Below are 20,225 nucleotides of genomic sequence, written 5' to 3'. Positions count from 1 at the left end.
GATGGCCTTCCCCCTCGTTGGTTCCTCGACATATTGGTCTAGAAAACCATCCATTATGCACTCCAGGAAATCCTCCTCCACCGTATTGCTTCCAGTTTGGTGAGCCCAATCTGTGTGCATATTAAAGTCATCCATTATAACTGCTGCACCTTTATTGCATGCACCCCTAATTTCCTGTTTGATGCCCTACCCAACATCACTACTACTGTTTGGAGGTCTGTACACAACTCCCACTAATGTTTTTTGCCCTTTGGTGTTCTGCAGCTCTCCCCATATAGATTCCACATCTTCCAAGCTAATATCCTTCCTAACTATTGCATTAATCTCCTCTTTAACCAGCAATGCTACCCCACCTACTTTTCCTTTTATTCTACCCTTTAATTCAACACGAATTTCCTCCCATTCTGATCAGTGATACCGGATTTTCATCTGTTGAATCTGCAATTTTCTGTAACTAAGTGACAGTCAGAACCGATAAAGAAATGAAATTGTGAAATGTATCTGTGTCGCTCGGTCTCTGCCTCTCTCTGACTTACTCTGTCTGTCCCTGTTTCTCTGCTTATCTCTGTCTCTCAATCTGTCTGTTTCTCACGGTGTCCACTTCTGTTCCAATGGGATTCTCTCAGACTCTTTGTCTGATTGGCTCTCTCTTTCCCGTCATTTCGGTCTGTCCATGTCTTTGCCTGTCTCGAACCTGAGAAGTATTTCCATCATTTTCTGTTTTAGTCTCTATCTCTTTCTATCTGTCTCTCTCCTTGTCACTGTCTTTATCGTTGTCTTTCTCTCACTCTTTCCCTCTCTCTCTTAATAGATCACACACACATATCTCTGTATATGTATGTGATTGAGTCTTTTTCTCACTCAGTGCCTCTCCTTCTCAGTCTCACACTTTCTGTCTCTCGTTGTCTCAATCTCGCTGTCTGTCTCTCCCTGTTTGTCGGATTGTCTCTGTCTCTCAATGTGTCTGTCGACATCTTCTGGTGTCCAGTTCTGTTCACAGCTCCATTCCTGCTTTGACAGAACTCGTATTCGTTAGTTTCGTGGTGAATATCCCCGCTTGTCATTCGGGGGACTGAAGTTCAATTCCACGACAGAAAGGCAGTTTTTTCAAAATGTAGAATATTACTTCTGTTTCTTGGAAGAGATTCATATTAAATAGTTCCAGTGCAAGATAGAACTGTAAAAATAGAGGTAGAGGATATTTCATCTTCCAGATTTTGAGCAAACGGAGTCTTTTTAAGGAGTCTTTGGCTGTCTGCTGCACAGAGATGGATGACTGAGTTTTTTCTGAGCAAAGTTTAAAAAGGCAGCGACTCAGTAGTCGTGGCCGAGTGGTTAAGGCGATGGACTAGCAATTTATTGGGATTTTACTGTGCAGGTTCGAATCCTGCCGACTACGATTCTCAGCATTTTTCATTCCATTTCACAATTTAACCAGTTCTCTGCCAAACTGAACATGAGATAGATGGAATAACGTCCCACACCTTTCAACACTGACATTTTTGTCTCATTTTTATTAATCTGCAATATTCGCGATACTTACGGATAGGAAAATGGAAAAATCAGTCAAAGTTGCGACAGTGATTCAGCCTGTCTATCCCTCTATATGTCGAAGGCATCTGTGCATGCCCGTTGGTGCGTGTACATATTTGGTTATGTATGTGTCTATGTGTCTATGTGTCTGTCGATCTGTATATATGTCTCTGTGTATGTGCAACTGTCTGTGGAAATAATCACCATGAATTTGGCATGTCCTGGAACTTATAAAAAAGACTTAGGAAAAATAATACGGTTGTGACCTTTTGCATCGGCTTTGATTCAGTGGCAGCATTCTCGACTGAATCTGGAGTTTGTGTGTTCAAGGCTCACTCCTGAGACTTGAGCATATAATCTTGGCTAACGCTCTAGTGCACCACTTGGTGAATTTTGCATTGTTGAAGCTGTTGACTTTCGGATGAAATGTGAAAGTGAAGCTCCGTCTGCATCCTCGGGTGGATATGAAAGGTCGCAGAGCATTATTCGAAAAAGAATAGGAGAGTTGCCCCCGTGTCAATATTACTAAAAATGTTCGTAAATGCTCACTGAAAGCTGATATGTATGTGTTTGTGTGTGGGGTTGGGGTTGAAGCCCAGTTTCTCACAGAGACAGAATCCAGGTTCTCACAGAACCAGGTAGCCGAGTGGTTAAGGTGTTTGGATACTCTCAGACTCTTTGTCTGACTGGCTCTCTCTTTCCCATCATTTCGGTCTGTCCATGTCTTTGCCTGTCTCTGTTAGTCCCTGCCTGCAAGGTGAGAAGTATTTCATCATTTTCTGTTTTAGTCTCTATCTCTCTCTCTCTGTCTGCTCCTCTCCTTGTCACTGTCTTTATCATTTTCTTTCTCTCACTCTTACCTTCTCTCTCTTAATAGATCAGACATACACACATCTCTGTATATGTATGTGTTTGAGTCTTTTTCTCACTCAGTCTGCCTCTCCTTCTCAGACTCACACTTTCTGTCTCTCGTTGTCTCTAACTCGCTGTCTGTCTCTCCCTGTTTGTCGGTTTGTCACTGTCTCTCAATGTGTCTGTCGACTTCTCATGGTGTCCAGTTCTGTGCACAGCTCGATTCCTGCTCTGACAGAGCTGGTACCCGTCAGTTCCTCGTTAGTATAGTGGTGAATATCCCCACGTTTCAGGCGGGAGACCGGTATTCAATTCCCCGACTGGAAGCCAGGTGTTTCAAAATGTAGAATTTTACTTCTGTTTCTTGGTAGAGATTCATATTAAAAAGTTCCAGAGCAATATCGAACTGGAAAAATACACGTGGAGGAAATTGCCTCTTCCAGATTTTTAGTAAACGGAGACTTTTACAGGATTCTTTGGCCGTCTGCTGCACAGAGATGGAGGACTGAGTTTTTTCTGAGTAACGTTTAAGAAGGCAGAGTCGCATTCGAAGTGGCCGAGTGGTTAAGACGATGGATTAAAAATCCATTGGGTTTTCCCTGCGTAGTTTTGAATCCTGTCCACTACGATTCTCGGCATTTTTCATTCCATTTCACAATTTAACCGGAACTTTGTAAAACTGATCCTGAAACAGATGGTATAACGTCCAACACCTTTCAACACTGACATTTTTTTCTCATTTTTATTAATCTGCAATATTTACGATATATACGGATAGGAAAACACAAAATCAGTTAAAGTTGCGACAGTGAGTCAGCCTGTCTATCCCTTTATATGTTGAAGGCTTCTGTGCATGTCCGTTGGTGCGTGTAAATTTTTGGTTATGTGTCTCTGTGTCTGTCGATCTGTATATATGTCTCTGTGTATGTGCAACTGTCTGTGGAAATCATCACCATGAATTTGGTATGTCCTGGAAATTGTAAAAAAGAATTGGGGAAAATAATACGGTTGTGAACGTTTGTATCGACTTTGGTTCAGTGGCAGCATTCTCGACTGAATCAGGAGCTTGTGTGTTCAAGTCGCACTCCTGCGACTTGAGCATATAATCTTGGCTAACACTCAAGTGCAGCACTTGGGGAATTTTGCATTGTTGATGCTTTTGACATTCGGATGAAATGTTAAATTGAAGCTGAGTCTGCACTATCAGGTGGATGTGAAAGGTCCCAGAGCCTTACTCGAAAAAGAATAGGAGAGTTTCCCCCGTGTCAATATTACTAAAAATGTTCGTAAATGCTCACTGAAAGCCGACATATATGTGTGTCTGTGGGGCTGGGGTTGAAGCCCAGTTTCTCACAGAGACAGAATCCATATTCTGACAGGAGCAGGATGGCCGAGTGGTTAAGGCGTTGGCCTTAAAATTCAATGGGATGTTTCCCACGTGTTCTCGTACCTGACTCCTGGTACTTCTTTAATTTAACACGGATTTCCTCCCATTCTCATCAGTGATACCCGATTTTCATCTGTTGAATGTGCAACTCTGTAACACTCTGAGCCGATAATGAAATGAAATTGTGAAATGTATCGGTGTCGCTCGGTCTCTGCTTCTCTCTTTCTTCAGAGAGGTGTGTTTGTGTTTGTCACTCTCAGTCTGACTCACTCTGTCTGTTCCAAAGAGAGGTGTGTTTGTGTTTGTGTGTTTGTCACTCTCAGTCTGACTCACTCTGTCTGTTCCTCTGTCTCTGTCTCTTTCTCACGGTGTCCAGTTCTGTTCCAATGGGATTCTTTTAGACTCTTTGTCAGACTGGCTCTCTTTGCCATCATTTCTGTCTGTCCATGTCTTTGCCTGCCTCTGATAGTTCTTATCGCTAACCTGCTGAATATTTGCATCATTTGTGTTTCTATTTCTGACACTCTCTATCTGTCGCTCTCTCTCCTTGTCACTGACTTTATTACTCTCTTTCTCTCACTCTTTTCCTCTCTCTTTATACATCACACACACACATCTCTGTATATGTGTGTGTTTGAGTCATTTTCTCACTCAGTCTGCCTCTCCTTCTCAGTCTCACATTTTCTTGTCTCTCATTGTCTCTATCTCACTGTCTGTCTCTCCCTGTTTGTCGGTTTGTCTCTGTCTCTCAATGTGTCTGTCGTCTTCTCATGATGTCCAGTTCAATTCACAGCTCGCTTCCTGCTCTGATAGAACTCATGCTCGTTCGTATCGTGGTGAGTATCCCCGCCTGTTCTGCCGGAGACCGTGGTTCTACTTCCCGACGCGGTGGCAGCATTTACAAAATGCAGAATTTTACTTGTTTCTTGGTGTTGATTCATATTAAAAAGTCCCACAGCAATATAGAACAATACAAATATAGGAAGAGGAGATTGCCTCTTCCAGATTTTTAGTAAACGGAGACTTTTTCAGGATTCTTTGGCCGTCTGCTGCACAGAGATGGATGACTGAGTTTTTTTCTGAGTAACGTTTAAGAAGGCAGAGTCGCATTCGAAGTGGCCGAGTGGTTAAGACGATGGATTAAAAATCCATTGGGTTTTCCCTGCGTAGTTTTTAATCCTGTCCACTACGATTCTCGGCATTTTTCATTCCATTTCACAATTTAACCGGAACTTTGTAAAACTGATCCTGAAACAGATGTTATAACGTTCCACACCTTTCAACACTGACGTTTTTTTCTCATTTTTATTAATCTGCAATATTTACGATACATACGGATAGGAAAACACAAAATCAGTCAAAGTTGCAACAGTGAGTCAGCCGGTCTATCCCTTTATATGTTGAAGGCATCTGTGCATGTCCGTTGGTGCGTGTAAATTTTTGGTTATGTATATGGGTGTGTCTCTGTGTCTATCGATCTGTATATATGTCTCTGTGTATGTGCAACTGTCTGTGGAAATCATCACCATGAATTTGGTATGTCCTGGAATTTATAAAAAAGACTTGGGGAAAATAATACGTTGGTGAACGTTTGTATCGACTTTGGTTCAGTGGCTGCATTCTCGACTGAATCAGGAGTTTGTGTGTTCAAGTCGCACTCCTGCAACTTGAGCATATAAACTTGGCTCACACTCAAGTGCAGCACTTGGGGAATTTTGCATTGTTGATGCTTTTGACTTTCGGATGAAATGTTAAATTGAAGCTGAGTCTGCACTATCAGGTGGAAGTGAAAGGTCCCAGAGCCTTACTCGAAAAAGAATAGGAGAGTTTCCCCCGTGTCAATATTACTAAAAATGTTCGTAAATGCTCACTGAAAGCCGACATATATGTGTGCCTGTGGTGGTGGGGTTGAAGCCCAGTTTCTCACAGAGACAGAATCCATCTACTGACAGGAGCAGAATGGCCGAGTGGTTAAGGCATTGTCCTTAAGATTCAATGGGATGTTTCCCGCGTATTCTCGTACCTGACTCCTGGTATTTCTTTAATTTAACACGGATTTCCTCCCATTCTCATCAGTGATACCTGAATTTCATCTGTTGAATGTGCAACTCTGTAACACTCTGACCCGATAATGAAATAAAATTGTGAAATGTATCGGTGTCGCTCGGTCTCTGCTTCTCTCTTTCTTCAGAGAGGTGTGTTTGTGTTTGTGTGTTTGTCACTCTCAGTCTGACTCACTCTATCTGTTCCAATGAGAGGTGTGTTTGTGTTTGTGTGTTTGTCACTCTCAGTCTGACTCACTCTGTCTGTTCCTGTGTCTCTGTCTCTTTCTCACGGTGTCCAGTTCTGTTCCAAAGGGATTCTCTTAGACTCTTTGTCAGACTGGCTCTCTTTGCCATCATTTCTGTCTATCCATGTCTTTACCTGCCTCTGATAGTTCCTATCTCTAACCTGCTGAATATTTCCATCATTTGTGTTTCTATTTCTGACACTCTCTATCTGTCGCTCTCTCTCCTTGTCACTGACTTTATTACTCGCTTTCCCTCACTCTTTCCCTCTCTCTTTATGGACCACACACACACATCTCTGTATATGTGTGTGTTTGGGTCTTTTTCTCACTCAGTCTGCCTCTCCTTCTCAGTCTCACATTTTCTGTCTCTCATTGTCTCTATCTCACTGTGTGTCTCTCCCTGTTTGTCGGTTTGTCTCTGTGTCTCAATGTGTCTGTCGTCTTCTCATGGTGTCGAGTTCCATTCACAGCTCGCTTCCTGCTCTGATAGAACTCATGCTCGTTCGTATAGTGGTGAGTATCCCCGTTGTTCCGCCGGAGACCGTGGTTCTACTTCCCGGCGCGGTGGCAGCATTTACAAAAGGCAGAATTTTACTTGTTTCTTGGTGTTGATTCATATTAAAAAGTTCCATAGCAATATAGAACAGTACAAATACAGGAAGAGGAGATTGCCTCTTCCAGATTTTTAGTAAACGGAGACTTTTTCAGGATTCTTTGGCCGTCTGCTGCACAGAGATGGATGACTGAGTTTTTTCTGAGTAACGTTTAAGAAGGCAGAGTCGCATTCGAAGTGGCCAGTGGTTAAGACGATGGATTAAAAATCCATTGGGTTTACCCTGCGTAGTTTTGAATCCTGTCCACTACGATTCTCATCATTTTTCCTTCCATTTCACAATTTAACCGGAACTTTGTAAAACTGATCCTGAAACAGATGGTATAACGTCCCACACCTTTCAACACTGACATTTTTTTCTCATTTTTATTAATTTGCAATATTTACGATACATACGGATAGGAAAACACAAAATCAGTCAAAGTTGCGACAGTGAGTCAGCCTGTCTATCTCTTTGTATGTTGAAGGCATCTGTGCATGTCCGTTGGTGCGTTTAAATTTTTGGTTATGTATGTGGGTGTGTCTCCGTGTCTGTCGATCTGTATATATATCTCTGTGTATGTGCAACTGTCTGTGGAAATCATCACCATGAATTTGGTATGTCCTGGAAATTATAAAAAAGACTTGGGAAAAAAATACGGTTGTGAACGTTTGTATCGACTTTGGTTCAGTGGCAGCATTCTCGACTGAATCAGGAGTTTGTGTCTTCAAGTCGCACTCCTGCGACTTTGAGCATATAATCTTGGCTAACACTCAAGAGCAGCACTTGGGGAATTTTGCATTGTTGATGTTTTTGACTTTCGGATGAAATGTGAAAGTGAAGCTCCATCTGCATCCTCGGGTGGATATGAAAGGTCGCAGAGCATTATTCGAAAAAGAATAGGAGAGTTGCCCCCGTGTCAATATTACTAAAAATGTTCGTAAATCACTGAAAGCCGATGTGCATGTGTTTGTATGTGGGGTTGGGGTTGAAGCCCAGTTTCTCACAGAGACAGAATCCAGGTTCTCACAGAACCAGGATAGCCGAGTGGCTAAGGTGTTGGGATTCTCTCAGACTCTTTGTCTGATTGGCTCTCTCTTTCCCTTCATTTCGGTCTGTCCATGTCTTTGCCTGTCTCTGTTAGACCCTGCCTTTAACCTGAGAAGTATTTCCATCATTTTCTGTTTTATTCTCTATCGCTCTCTCTCTGTCTGTTCCTCTCCTTGTCACTGTCTTTATCATTTTCTTTCTTTCACTCTTGCCTTCTCTCTCTTAATAGATCAGACATACACACATCTCTGTATATTTATGTGTTTGAGTCTTTTTCTCACTCAGTCTGCCTCTCCTTCTCAGTCTTACTCTTTCTGTCTCTTGTTGTCTCTATCTCGCTGTCTGTCTCTCCCTGCTTGTCGGTTTGTCTCCGTCTCTCAATGTGTCTGTCGACTTCTCATGTGTCCAGTTCTGTGCACAGCTCGATTCCTGCTCTGACAGAGCTGGCACCTGTTAGTTCCTCGTTAGTATAGTGGTGAGTATCCCCACGTTTCAGGCGGGAGACCGGTGTTCAATTCCCCGACTGGAAGCCAGGCGTTTCAAAATGTAGAATTTTACTTCTGTTCCTTGGTAGAGATTCATGTTAAAAAGTTCCAGAGCAATATCGAACTGGAAAAATAGACGGAGAGGAAATTGCCTCTTCCAGATTTTTAGTACACGGAGACTTTTTCAGGATTCTTTGGCCGTCTGCTGCACAGAGATGGATGACTGAGTTTTTTTCTGAGTAACGTTTAAGAAGGCAGAGTCGCATTCGAAGTGGCCAAGTGGTTAAGACGATGGATTAAAAATCCATTGGGTTTTCCCTGCGTAGTTTTGAATCCTGTCCACTAGGATTCTCCGCATTTTTCATTCCATTTCACAATTTAACCGGAACTTTGTAAAACTGATCCTGAAACAGATGGTATAACGTCCAACACCTTTCAACACTGACATTTTTTTCTCATTTTTATTAATCTGCAATATTTACGATACATATGGATAGGAAAACACAAAATCAGTCAAAGTTGCGACAGTGAGTCAGCCTGTCTATCCCTTTATATGTTGAAGGCATCTGTGCATGTCCGTTGGTGCGTATACATTTTTGGTTATGTATGTGGGTGTGTCTCTCTGTCTGTCGATCTGTATATATGTCTCTGTTTATGTGCAACTGTCTGTGGAAATCATCACCATTAATTTGGTATGTCCTGGACATTATAAAAAAGACTTGGGGAATATAATACGGTTGTGAACGTTTGTATCGACTTTGGTTCAGTGGCAGCATTCTCGACTGAATCAGGAGTTTGTGTGTTCAAGTCGCAATCCTGCGACTTGAGCATTTAATCTTGGCTAACACTCAAGTGCAGCACTTGGGGAATTTTGCATTGTTGATGCTTTTGACATTCGGATGAAGTGTTAAATTGAAGCTGAGTCTGCACTATCAGGTGGATGTGAAAGGTCCCAGAGCCTTACTCGAAAAAGAATAGGTGAGTTTCCCCCGTGTCAATATTACTAAAAAATGTTCGTAAATGCTCACTGAAAGCCGACATATATGTGTGTCTGAGGGGGTGGGGTTGAAGCCCAGTTTCTCACAGAGACAGAATCCATATTCTGACAGGAGCAGAATGGCCGAGTGGTTAAGGCGTTGGCCTTAAAATTCAATGCGATGTTTCCCGCGTGTTCTCGTACCTGACTCCTGGTACTTCTTTAATTTAACACGGATTTCCTCCCATTCTCATCAGTGATACCCGATTTTCATCTGTTGAATGTGCAACTCTGTCACACTCTGAGCCGATAATGAAAAGTATCGGTGTCGCTCGGTCCCTGCTTCTCTCTTTCTTTAGAGAGGTGTGTTTGTGTTTGTGTGTTTGTCACTCTCAGTCTGACTCACTCTGACTGTTCCTGTGTCTCTGTCTCTTTCTCACGGTGTCCAGTTCTGTTCCAATGGGATTCTTTTAGACTCTTTGTCAGACTGGCTCTCGTTGCCATCATTTCTGTCTGTCCATGTCTTTGCCTGTCTCTGATAGTTCCTATCGCTAACCTGCTGAATATTTGCATCATTTGTGTTTCTATTTCTGACACTCTCTATCTGTCGCTCTCTCTCCTTGTCACTGACTTTATTACTCTCTTTCTCTAACTCTTTTCCTCTCTCTTTATAGATCACACACACACATCTCTGTATATGTGTGTGTTTGAGTCATTTTTCACTCAGTCTGCCTCTCCTTCTCAGTCTCACATTTTCTGTCTCTCATTGTCTTTATCTCGCTGTCTGTCTCTCCCTGTTTGTCGGTTTGTCTCTGTCTCTCAATGTGTCTGTCGTCTTCTCATGGTGTCCAGTTCCATTCACAGCTCGCTTCCTGCTCTGATAGAACTCATGCTCGTTCGTATAGTGGTGAGTATCACTGCCTGTTCCGCCAGAGACCGTGGTTCTACTTCCCGACGCGGTGGCAGCATTTACAAAATACAGACTTTTACTTGTTTCTTGGTGTTGATTCATATTAAAATTTCCAGAGCAATATAGAACAGTACAAATACAGGAAGAGGAGATTGCCTCTTCCAGATTTTTAGCAAACGGAGACTTTTTCCGGATTCTGTGGCCGTCTGATGCACAGAGATGGATGACTGAGTTTTATCTGAGTAACATTTAATGATGCAGCGAGCTAGTAGTCGTGGCTGAGTGGTAAGACAATGGACAAAAAATCCATCGGGATTTCTCTGCGCAGTTTTGAATCCTGCCGACTATGTTTCTCAGCATATTTCATTCTGTTTCACAATTTAACCACGTTACTGTAAAATTGATTCTGAGATAGATGGAGCAACGTCCCAATTCTTTCGATGCAGCCGCTGTTTTCTTTCTTTCATTAATCTGCAGTATTCACGATACATACGGATAGAAAAATGCAAAAAACAGCCAAAGTAGCCTCAGTGACCCTGCCTGTCTATCCATCTACTTGTCTGAGGCAACCTATGTATATCTTGATCTGAGTGTCATGGTACATCAGTCATTGAAAGTTGGCATGAAGGTGCCGTAGGCGGTGAAGAAAACAAATGGCATGTTCGCCTTCATAGCTAGGGGATTTGAGTATGGGAGCAGGAAGATATTAGTGCAGTTGTACAGGGCCTTGGTGAGGTCACACCTGGAATATTGTGTTCAGTTCTGGTCCCCGAATCTGATGAAGGACGTCCTTGCTATTGAGGGAGTACAGCGAAGGTTCACCAGCATGATTCCCGGGATGGCAGGATTGACATATGAGGAGAGACTGGATCAACTGGGCTGGTATCCACTGGAGTTCAGAAGAATGAGAGGGGATCTCACAGAAACATATAAAATTCTGACGAGATTGGAGGCTGGAAGAATGTTCTCATTGCTGGGGAGTTTGAGACCAAGGATTACAGTCTAAAAATAAGGGGTAAGCCATTTATGACCGAGATGAGGAGAAACTTCTTCATTCAGAGAGTGGTTAACCTGTGAAATTTTCTACCGCAGTAAGTCGTTGAGGGCAGTTCGTTAGATATATTCAAAAGGGAGTTTGATATGGCCCTTACGGCTAAAGAGATCAAGAGGTATGGAGAGAAAGCAGGAAAGGGGTACTGAGGTTGAATGATGAGCCATGATCTTATTGAATGGTGGTGCAGGCTCGAAGGGCCGAATGACCAACTCCTGCAACTAATTTCTATGTTTCTATGTTGATGCGTGTATATTTTTGGTTATTGTGTGTGCGCGTGTCTGTGTATGTCTATCTGTATGTATGTCTCTGTGTATATGCAACTGTCTGTGGAAATCACCACCATTAATTTGGTACGTCCCGGAACTTTTTAAAACACTTGGGGAAAATAATACGGTTGTGATCTTTGGTATCGGTTTTGGTTCAGTGGCTCCATTCTCGACTGAATCAGGAGGTTGTTGTGGAAGTCTCACTCCTGAGACTTGAACACATCATCTTGGATGACACTCAAATGCAGTATTTGGGGAATTTTGCATTGTTGAAGCTGTTGACCATCGGCTGAAATTTTAAATTGAAACTTCATCTGCACCCTCGTGTGGATGTGAAAGTTCCCAGAGCCTTAGTCGAAAAAGAATAGGAGAATTGCGCCCGTGTCAATATTACGAAAAATGTTCGTAAATGCACCCTGAAATCCTATGTGTCTGTGTGTCTGTGGGGGTGGAGCTGAAGCCCAGATTCTCACACAGGCAGAGTCCAACCACTGATAGGATCAGGACCAGGATGGCCGAGTTGTAAAGGCGTTGATTTTAAGATCGAATGCGTTCTATACTCGCGTGGGTTCAAACCCCACTCCTGGTGATTCTTTAATTAAACAGAGATTTTTCCCATCCTGCCGAGTGATACCCGATTTTCATCTGCTGAATCTCCAATTTTCTGCAACTATGTGACATTCTGAGCCGACAATGAAATGAAATTGTGAAATGTATCTGTGTTGCTCGGTCTCTGCCTCTCTCTCGCTCTCTTTAGAGAGCTGTGAATGTGTTTGAGTGTCTTCCTCTCTCTGACACACTCTCTCTGTCACTGTTTCTCTGTTTGTCTCTGTCTCTCAATCTGTCTATTTCTCACGGTGTCCAGTTCTGTTGCAATGGGATTCTCTCAGACTCTCAGTCTAACTGCCTATCTCTGTCCCATTATCTCTGTCTGTCCATGTCTTTGCCTGTCTCTGTTAATCCCTGTCTCTAATCAGAAAAGTGTTTCCATTATGTTCTGTTTTTGTCTCTATGTCTCTCTCTCTATCTGTCTTTCTCTCTATCTGTCGCCCTCTTTGACTCTCTCTTTGTCCCTGTCCTTTTCTCTGTCATTCCATCACTATTTGCCTCCCTCTCTTTATGGAGCACGCAAATACATGTATTTGAGTCTTTTTCTCATTCAGTCTGATCCTCCCTTTCAGTCTCTAACTTTCTGTCTCTCTTTGTCTCTATCTCGCTGTCTGTCTGTCCCCATTTCCCTGTTTGTCTCTGGTTCTCAATGTGTCTGTCACTTTCTCACAATGTCCAGTTCTGTTCGAATGGGATTCTCTCAGTCTCTCTGTCTGACTGTCTCACTCTTTCCCATCATGTCTTTCTGTCTATGTTTCTGCCTATCTGTCTCTCTTTGACTGTCGCTGGTAGTTCCTGTATCTAACCTGCTGAGTATTTCCATCATTTTCTGTTTATATCTTTGTCTCTCTCTCGATCTGTCGCTCTCTCTCTATCTGTCTCTCTCCTTGTCACTGTCTTTATCACTATCTTTCTTTCACTCTTTCCCTCTCTCTCTTTATTGATCACACACACACATCTCTGTATATGTAGGTGTTTGAGTCTTTTTCTCAGTGTTTGCCTGACTTTTCAGTCTCGCCCTTTCTGTCTCTCGTTGTCCCTCTATCGCTGTCTGTCTCTCCCTGTTTGTCGGTTTGTCTCTATCTCTCAATGTGTCTGTCGACTTCTGTTCGCAGCTCGATTACTGCTCTGACACAGCCCGGACCTTCATCCGTATAGTCGTGATTTTGCTCCCCTGTTATGCAGGAGAACCGGTTTCAATTCCCCGACGAAAAAGCAGTTTTTTCAAAATGTCTAATTTTACTTCTGTTTCTTGGTATAGATTCATATTAAAAAGTTCCAGAACAATATAGAACAGTAAAAATACAGCAAGAGGCGATTGCCTCTTCCAGATTTTTTGCAAACAGAGACTTTTTCAGGATTCTGTGGCTGTCTGCTGCACAGAGATGGATGACTGAGTTTTTTCTGAGTAACATTTAAAGTGCCAGAGACGCAGTAGTTGTGGCCGAGTGGTTAATGCGATGGACTTGAAATTCTTTGGTTTTCTGCGCTCAGGTTCGAATCCTGTCGACTGCAATTTTCATTCGATTTTACAATTTAACCAGGTTTTTGCAAAACTAATCCTGAGATAGGTGGAATAACGTCCCACATCTTTCAACACTGACATCTATTTCTCATTTTTATTATTCACGATACATACGGATAGAAAAACGCAAACATCAGCCAAAGTAGCGACAGTGACTCAGCCTGTCTATCCCTCGAGATGTCGAAGGCATCTGTGCATGTCCGTTGGTGCTTGAATATTTTTGGTTATGCATGTATGTTTGTCTCTCTGTGTCTGTCTATCTGTATATATGTTTCTGTGTATGTGCAACTGTCTGTGGAAATCATCACCATGAATTTGGTATGTCCTGGAATTTTTTAAAAAGACTTGGGGAAAATGATACAGTTGTGAACTTTGGTATCGGCTTTGGTTCAGTGGCAGCATCCTCGACTGAAAAACGCAAAAGCCAGACAAAGTAACGACAGTGACCCTGCATGTCTATCCATCTATTTGTCTAAGGCAACCTGTGTATATCTTGATCTGGGTGTCATGGTACATCAGTCATTGAAAGTTGGTGTGCAGGTGCAGCAGGTTGTGAAGAAGGCAAATGGCATGTTCGCCTTCATAGCTAGGGGATTTGAGTATAGGAGCAGGGAGGTTTTACTGCAATTGTACAGGGCCTTGGTGAGGCCACATCTGGAATATTGTGTTCAGTTTTGATCTCCAAATCTGAGGAAGGACGTCCTTGCTATTGAGGGAGTACAGCGAAGGTTCACCAGCATGATTCCCGGGATGGCAGGACTGACATAGGAAGAGAGACTGGATCAACTGGGCTGGTATCCACTGGAGTTGAGAAGAATGAGAGGGGATCTCATTGAAACAAATAAAATTCTGACGAAATTTGACAAGTGAAAGGCAGGGCGAATGTTTCCGTTACTGGGTAGTTCGAGAACTAGGGGTCGCTGTCTCAGAATAAGGGGTAATCCATTTAGGACCGAGATGAGGAGAAACGTCTTCACTCAGAGAGTGGTTAACCTGTGGAATTCTCTACCGCAGAAAGTTCTTGAGGCCAGTTCGTTAGATATATTCAAGAGGGAGTTAGATATTGCCCTTACGGCTCAAGGGTTCAAGGGGTATGGAGAGAAAGCAGGAAATGGGTACTGAGGTTGAATGATCATCCATGATCTTAAAGAATGGTGGTGCAGGCTCGAAGGGCCGAATGGCCTGCTACTGCTACTAATTTCTATGTTTCTATGTTTTTTTGTTGATGCGTGTATATTTTTGGTTATTGTGTGTGCGCGTGTCTGTGTATGTCTATCTATCTATATGTCTCTGTGTATGTGCAACTGTCTGTAGAAATGATAACCATGCATTTGGTATGTCCTGGAAATTTTTTAAAAACTTGGGGAAAATAATACGGTTGTGATCTTTGGTATCGGCCTTGGTTCATTGGCTCCATTCTCGACTGAATCGGGAGGTTGTGTGTGTAAGTCCCACTCCTGAGACTTGAGCAGATAATCTTGGATGACACTCAAATGCAGTATTTGGGGAATTTTCCATTGTTGAAGCTGTTGACCATCGGCTGAAATGTTAAATTGAAGCTCCGTCTGCAACCTCGGGTGGATGTGAAAGTTCCCAGAGCATTACACGAAAAAGAATAGGAGAGTTGCGCCCGTGTCAATATTACTAAAAATTTCCGTAAATACTCACTGAAACCCGATGTATATGTGTGTGTGTTGCTGTGGGGGTGGAGCTGAAGCCCACATTCTCACAGAGGCAAAATCCAAACGCTACAAAGACCAGGATGGGCGAGTGGTTATGGCGTTGGCCTTAAAATTCAAATGATTTTTCCCACGTGGATTCGAACCCCAATCCTAGAATCTCTTTAATTTAACAGAGATTGTTCCCATCCTGCCCAGTGATATCGGATTTTCATCTGTTGAATCTGTAACTCTGTGACACTCTGAGCCGATCATGAAATGAAATTGTGAAATGTATCTGTGTATCTCAGTCTCTGCCTTTCTCTCTTTAGAGAACTGCGTGTGTGTTTGTGTGCTTGAGCCTTTGTCTCCCTCAGTCTGCCTCTCTCTGACTCATTCTGTCTGAGCCTGGTTCTCTGTTTGTCTCTGTTTCTCAATCTGTCTCTTTCGCACGGTGTCCAGTTCTGTTCCAATGGGATTCTCTCAGACTCTCTGTCTGACTGTCTCTCTCTTTCCCATCATCCCTGTCCGTGTCTTTGCCTGTCTCATTTTGTCCCTGTCTCTAATCTGATGAGTATTTCCATCATTTTCTGTTTTTGAAACATAGAAACATAGAAAATAACTGCAGGAGTAGGCCATTAGGCCCTTCGAGCCTGCACCGCCATTCAATATGATCATGGCTGATCATTCCTTCAGTTCCCCTTTCCTGTTTTTCTCTCCATCCCACTTCATCCACTAAACCGTAAGGACCATATCTAACTCCCTCTTGAATATATCCAATGAACTGGCTTCAACAAATCTCTGTGGCAGGGAATTCCACAGGTCAACAACTCTCTGAGTGAAGAAGTTTCTACTCATCTCACTGCTAAATGGCCTACCCCTTATCCTAAGACTATGTCACCTGGTTCTGGCTTCCCCAACATCGAGAACATTCTTCCCGAATCTAACCTGTGCAGTCCCGTCAGAATCTTATATGATTCTATGAGATCCCCTCTCATCATTCTAAACGCCAGTGATTAAAGGCCGAGTTGATCCAATCTCTCCTCATATGACAGTCCTGCCATCCCTGGAATCAGTCTGGTGAACCTTCGCTACACTCCCTCAACATCAAGAACGTCCTTCCTCAGACTAGGAGACCAAAACTGAACGCAATATTTCAGGTGTGTCCTCACTAAGGCCTTGAACAACTGCAGTAAGATCTCCTGGCTCCTATATTCAAATCCCCTAGATACGAAGGCCAACATACCATTTGCCTTCTTTACCGCCTGCTGTACCTGAATGCCCACTTTCAGTGACTGATGAACCATAACACCAAGGTCTCATTGCACCTCAACTTTTTCTAGTCTTCCGCCATTCAGATAATAATCTGCCTTCGTGTTTTTGCCCCCAAAATGGATAACCTCACATTTATCCACATTATACTGCATCTGGCATGTATTTGCCCACTCACCTAATCTGTCCAATTCACCCTGCAGCCTCTTAGCATCCTCCTCACAGCTCGTACCGCCATCTAGTTTAGTGTCATCCGCAAACTTGGAGATATTACACTCTATTCCTTCAACTAAATTGTTCATGTATATTGTAAAGAGCTGGAGTCCCAGCACTGAGCCCTGCGGCACCCCACTAGTCACTTACTGCCAGTCTGAAAAGGACCCGTTTATCCCGATTCTCTGCTTTCTGTCTGCCAACCAGTTCTCTGTCCATGTCAGTACATTAATCCCAATACCATGCACTTTGATTTTGTGCACCAATCTCTTGTGCGGGACCTTGTCAAAAGCCTATTGAAAGTCCAAATACACCACATCCATTGGTTCTCCCTTGTCCACTCTACTCGTGACATCCTCAAAAAATTCCAGAATATTCGTCACGCATGATTTCACTTTCATAAATCCATGCTGACTCGGTCCGATCCTGTCACTGCTTTCCAAATGGGCTGCTATTTCATCCTTAATGATTGATTCCAACATTTTTCCCACTACTGATGTCAGGCTAACCGGTCTAGAATTACCCGCTTTCTCTCTCCCTCCTTTTTAAAAAAGTGCCATCACATTAGCTACCCTCCCGTCCATAGGAACTGATCCAGAGTCGATAGATTGTTCGAAAATGATCACCAATGCATCCACTATTTCTAGGGCCACTTCCTTAAGTACTCTGGGATGCAGACTATCAGGACCCGGGGATTTAACGGCCTTTAATCCCATCAATTTCCCGCCAATAAGGATATCTTTCAGTTCCTCATTCTCACGAGACCCACAGTCCCCTAGTACATTCGGAAGGTTCCAGAAGGATTCTCTCAGTCTCTCTGTCTGACTGTCTCTCTCATCCCATCATCTCTGTCTGTCTATGTCTCTACCTGTCTGTCTCTATTTGCCTGTCTCTGTTAGTTCCTGTCTCTAACCTGCTGAGTATTTCCATCATTTTCTGTTTATATCTCTGTATATCTCTTTATCTGTCGCTCACTCTTCATCTGTCTCTCGCCTTGTTACTGTCTTTATCACTGTCTTTCTCTCACTGTTTCCCTCTCTCTCTTTATATCTGTATGTGTGTGTGTTTGTGTCTTTTTCTGACTCAGTCTGCCTATCCTTCTCAGTCTCACACTTTCTGTCTCACGTTGTCTCGATCTCGCTGTCTGTCTCTCCCTGTTTGTCGGTTTATCTCTGTCTCTCAATGTGCCTGTCTGCTTCTCATGGTGTCCATTTCTGTTCTCAGCTCGATTCCTGCACTGACAGAATCCACACCCGTCAGCTCCTCATTCGTGTCTTAGTTAATATCCCTCTCTGTCACACGCGAGGTCGGCGTTCAATTCCCCAACCAGGATGAAGCATTTTTAAAATGTTGAATATTACTTCTGTATGTCCTGATACTTTATAAAAAGACTTGGGGAAAATAATACGGATGTGAACTTTGGTATCCGCTTTGGTTCAGTGGCAGCATTCTCGACTGAATAAGGAGGTTGTATGTGCAAGTCCCACTCCTGCAACTTGAGCATATAATCTTGGCTGACACGCAAATGCAGTATTTGGGGAATTTTGCATTGTTGAAGCTGTTGACTTTCGGATAAAATGTTAAATTGAAGCTCCGTCTGCACCCTCGGGTGGATGTGAAAGTTCCCAGTGCATTACTCGAAAAAGAACAGGAGAGTTGCCCCTGTGTCAATATTACTATAAATATTCGAAAATGCTCATTGAAAACCTGTGTCTGTGAGAGTGGAGCTGCAGCCCAGATTCTCACAGAGACAAAATCCGAGTGTTGACAAAACCAGGATGGCCGAGTTGTTAAGGCGTTGGACGGAAATTCCGATGGGTTTATACCTGCGTGGGTTCGAACCCCACTCCTGGTAAATCTTTAAATTCAAACCGATTTCCTCCCATCCTGCTCAGTTATACCCGAATCTATTCTGTTGAATCTGCATTTGTCGATAACTTTGTAACATTCAAAGAAATGGGATTGTGCAATGTATCTGTGCCTCTCACTCTCTGTCTTTTGAGTGCTCTTAATGTGTTTGAGTCTGACTCCCTGTGTCTGAGGAATTATAAGCTGAATTTAGGGAGCTGGGAGCTAAATTAACAAATCGGACCTCAAAGGTAGCAATCTCAGGGATAGCTACCACTTTTCAGAGTAGGAAGCGCAGGATAGTTCAGATGAATGTGTGTTGCAGAAGGGAGGGATTCAATTTCTTGGGACATTGGAACCGTTCTGGGGGAGCTGGGACCTGTGCAAACCTCAGCAGAACCAATATCCACGAGGGAGAGTTTGCTCGTGTTGTTGGGGAGGGGTTAAACTTATATGGCAGCGGGATGGGAACCTTTGGGGTAAAAAAAGTAAGGGTGGTGGGCAGAGAAACCCAAGGCAAAAATCAAAAAGGGCCACATTGCAGCAAAATTCTAAAGGGACAAGGTCTGGTAAGATAACAAGCCTGAAGGCACTGTGCCTCAATGCGAGGAGTATTCGTAATAAGGTGGACAAATTAACTGCACAGGCAGCTATTAATGAATATGATGTAATTGGCATCACGGAGAAATGGCTCCAGGGTGACGAAGGCTGGGAACGCAACATCCAGGGGTATTCACCAGTCAGGAAGGATAGACACAAAGGAAAAGGAGGTGGGGTGGCATTGCTGGTTGAAGAGGAAATTAACACAATAGTCAGGAAGGACATTCGCGTGGATTCTACGTGGGTGGATCTGTGGAATATCAAAGGGACAAAATCGCTAGTGGGAGTTGTGTACCATCAAACAATCGTAGTGAGTTTGCTGACAGCATCCAACAAGAAAGTAGGGATGTGTGCAATAAAGGTACATCAGTTATAATGGGCGACTTTAATCTACATATAGATTGGGCGAACCAAACTGGTAGCAATACAGTGGAGGAGGATTTGCTGGAGTGTATTAGGGATGGTTTTCTCGACCAATATGTCGAGGGACCATCTAGAGGGCTGGCCATCCTCCACTGCTTGATGTGTAATCAGAAAGGACTAATTAGCAATCTTGTTGTGCGAGGCCCCTTGGGGAAGAGTAACCACAATAAGGTAGAATTATTTGTTAAGGTGGAGAGTGAAACGGTTAATTCTGAGAAGGGGTCCTGAACTTAAGGAAAGGTAACTTCGATGGTATGAGACATGAATTGGCTAGAATAGACTGGGAAATGATACATAAAGGGTTGACGGCAGATAGGCAATGGAAAACATATAAACATCACATGGATGAACTTCAACAATTGTACATCCCTGTCTGGAGTAAAAATAAAACGGGGAAGGTGGCTCAATCTTGGCTAACAAGGGAAATTAAGGATAGCGTTAAATCCAAGGAAGAGACATAGAAATTGGTCAGAAAAAGCATCAACCCGAGGACGGGGAGAAATTTAGAATTCAGCAGAGGAGGACAAAGGGTTTAATTAGGAGGGGGGAAATAGAGTATGAGTGGAAGTTTGCTGGAAACATAAACACTTCTATAAATATGTGAAGAGAAAAAGAGTAGTGAAGGCAACCGTAGGTCCCTTGCAGTCAGATTCAGGTGAATAGGGAACAAAGAAATGGTAG

At 43.1% G+C, this 20,225-nt stretch overlaps 2 non-coding genes across 2 annotated transcripts; both read left to right on the top strand.

Annotated features, from left to right (window-relative positions):
• The first annotated feature begins 1,317 nt into the window (after nt 1-1,317).
• Nucleotides 1,318-1,399, top strand: trnaa-agc (transfer RNA alanine (anticodon AGC)). The gene has a single exon. It is a non-coding gene; the product is annotated as a tRNA-Ala (tRNA).
• Nucleotides 1,400-18,445: 17,046 nt separating this feature from the next.
• Nucleotides 18,446-18,528, top strand: trnaf-gaa (transfer RNA phenylalanine (anticodon GAA)). Its single transcript has one exon. It is a non-coding gene; the product is annotated as a tRNA-Phe (tRNA).
• The last annotated feature ends 1,697 nt before the right edge of the window (nt 18,529-20,225 follow it).

This window comes from Pristiophorus japonicus, chromosome 23 (assembly GCF_044704955.1).
Source record: "Pristiophorus japonicus isolate sPriJap1 chromosome 23, sPriJap1.hap1, whole genome shotgun sequence".
NCBI classification, from domain to species: domain Eukaryota; kingdom Metazoa; phylum Chordata; class Chondrichthyes; family Pristiophoridae; genus Pristiophorus; species Pristiophorus japonicus.
The sequence above is the reverse complement of the archived record's forward strand: the minus strand, read 5'-3'. Positions and strand labels throughout refer to the sequence as shown.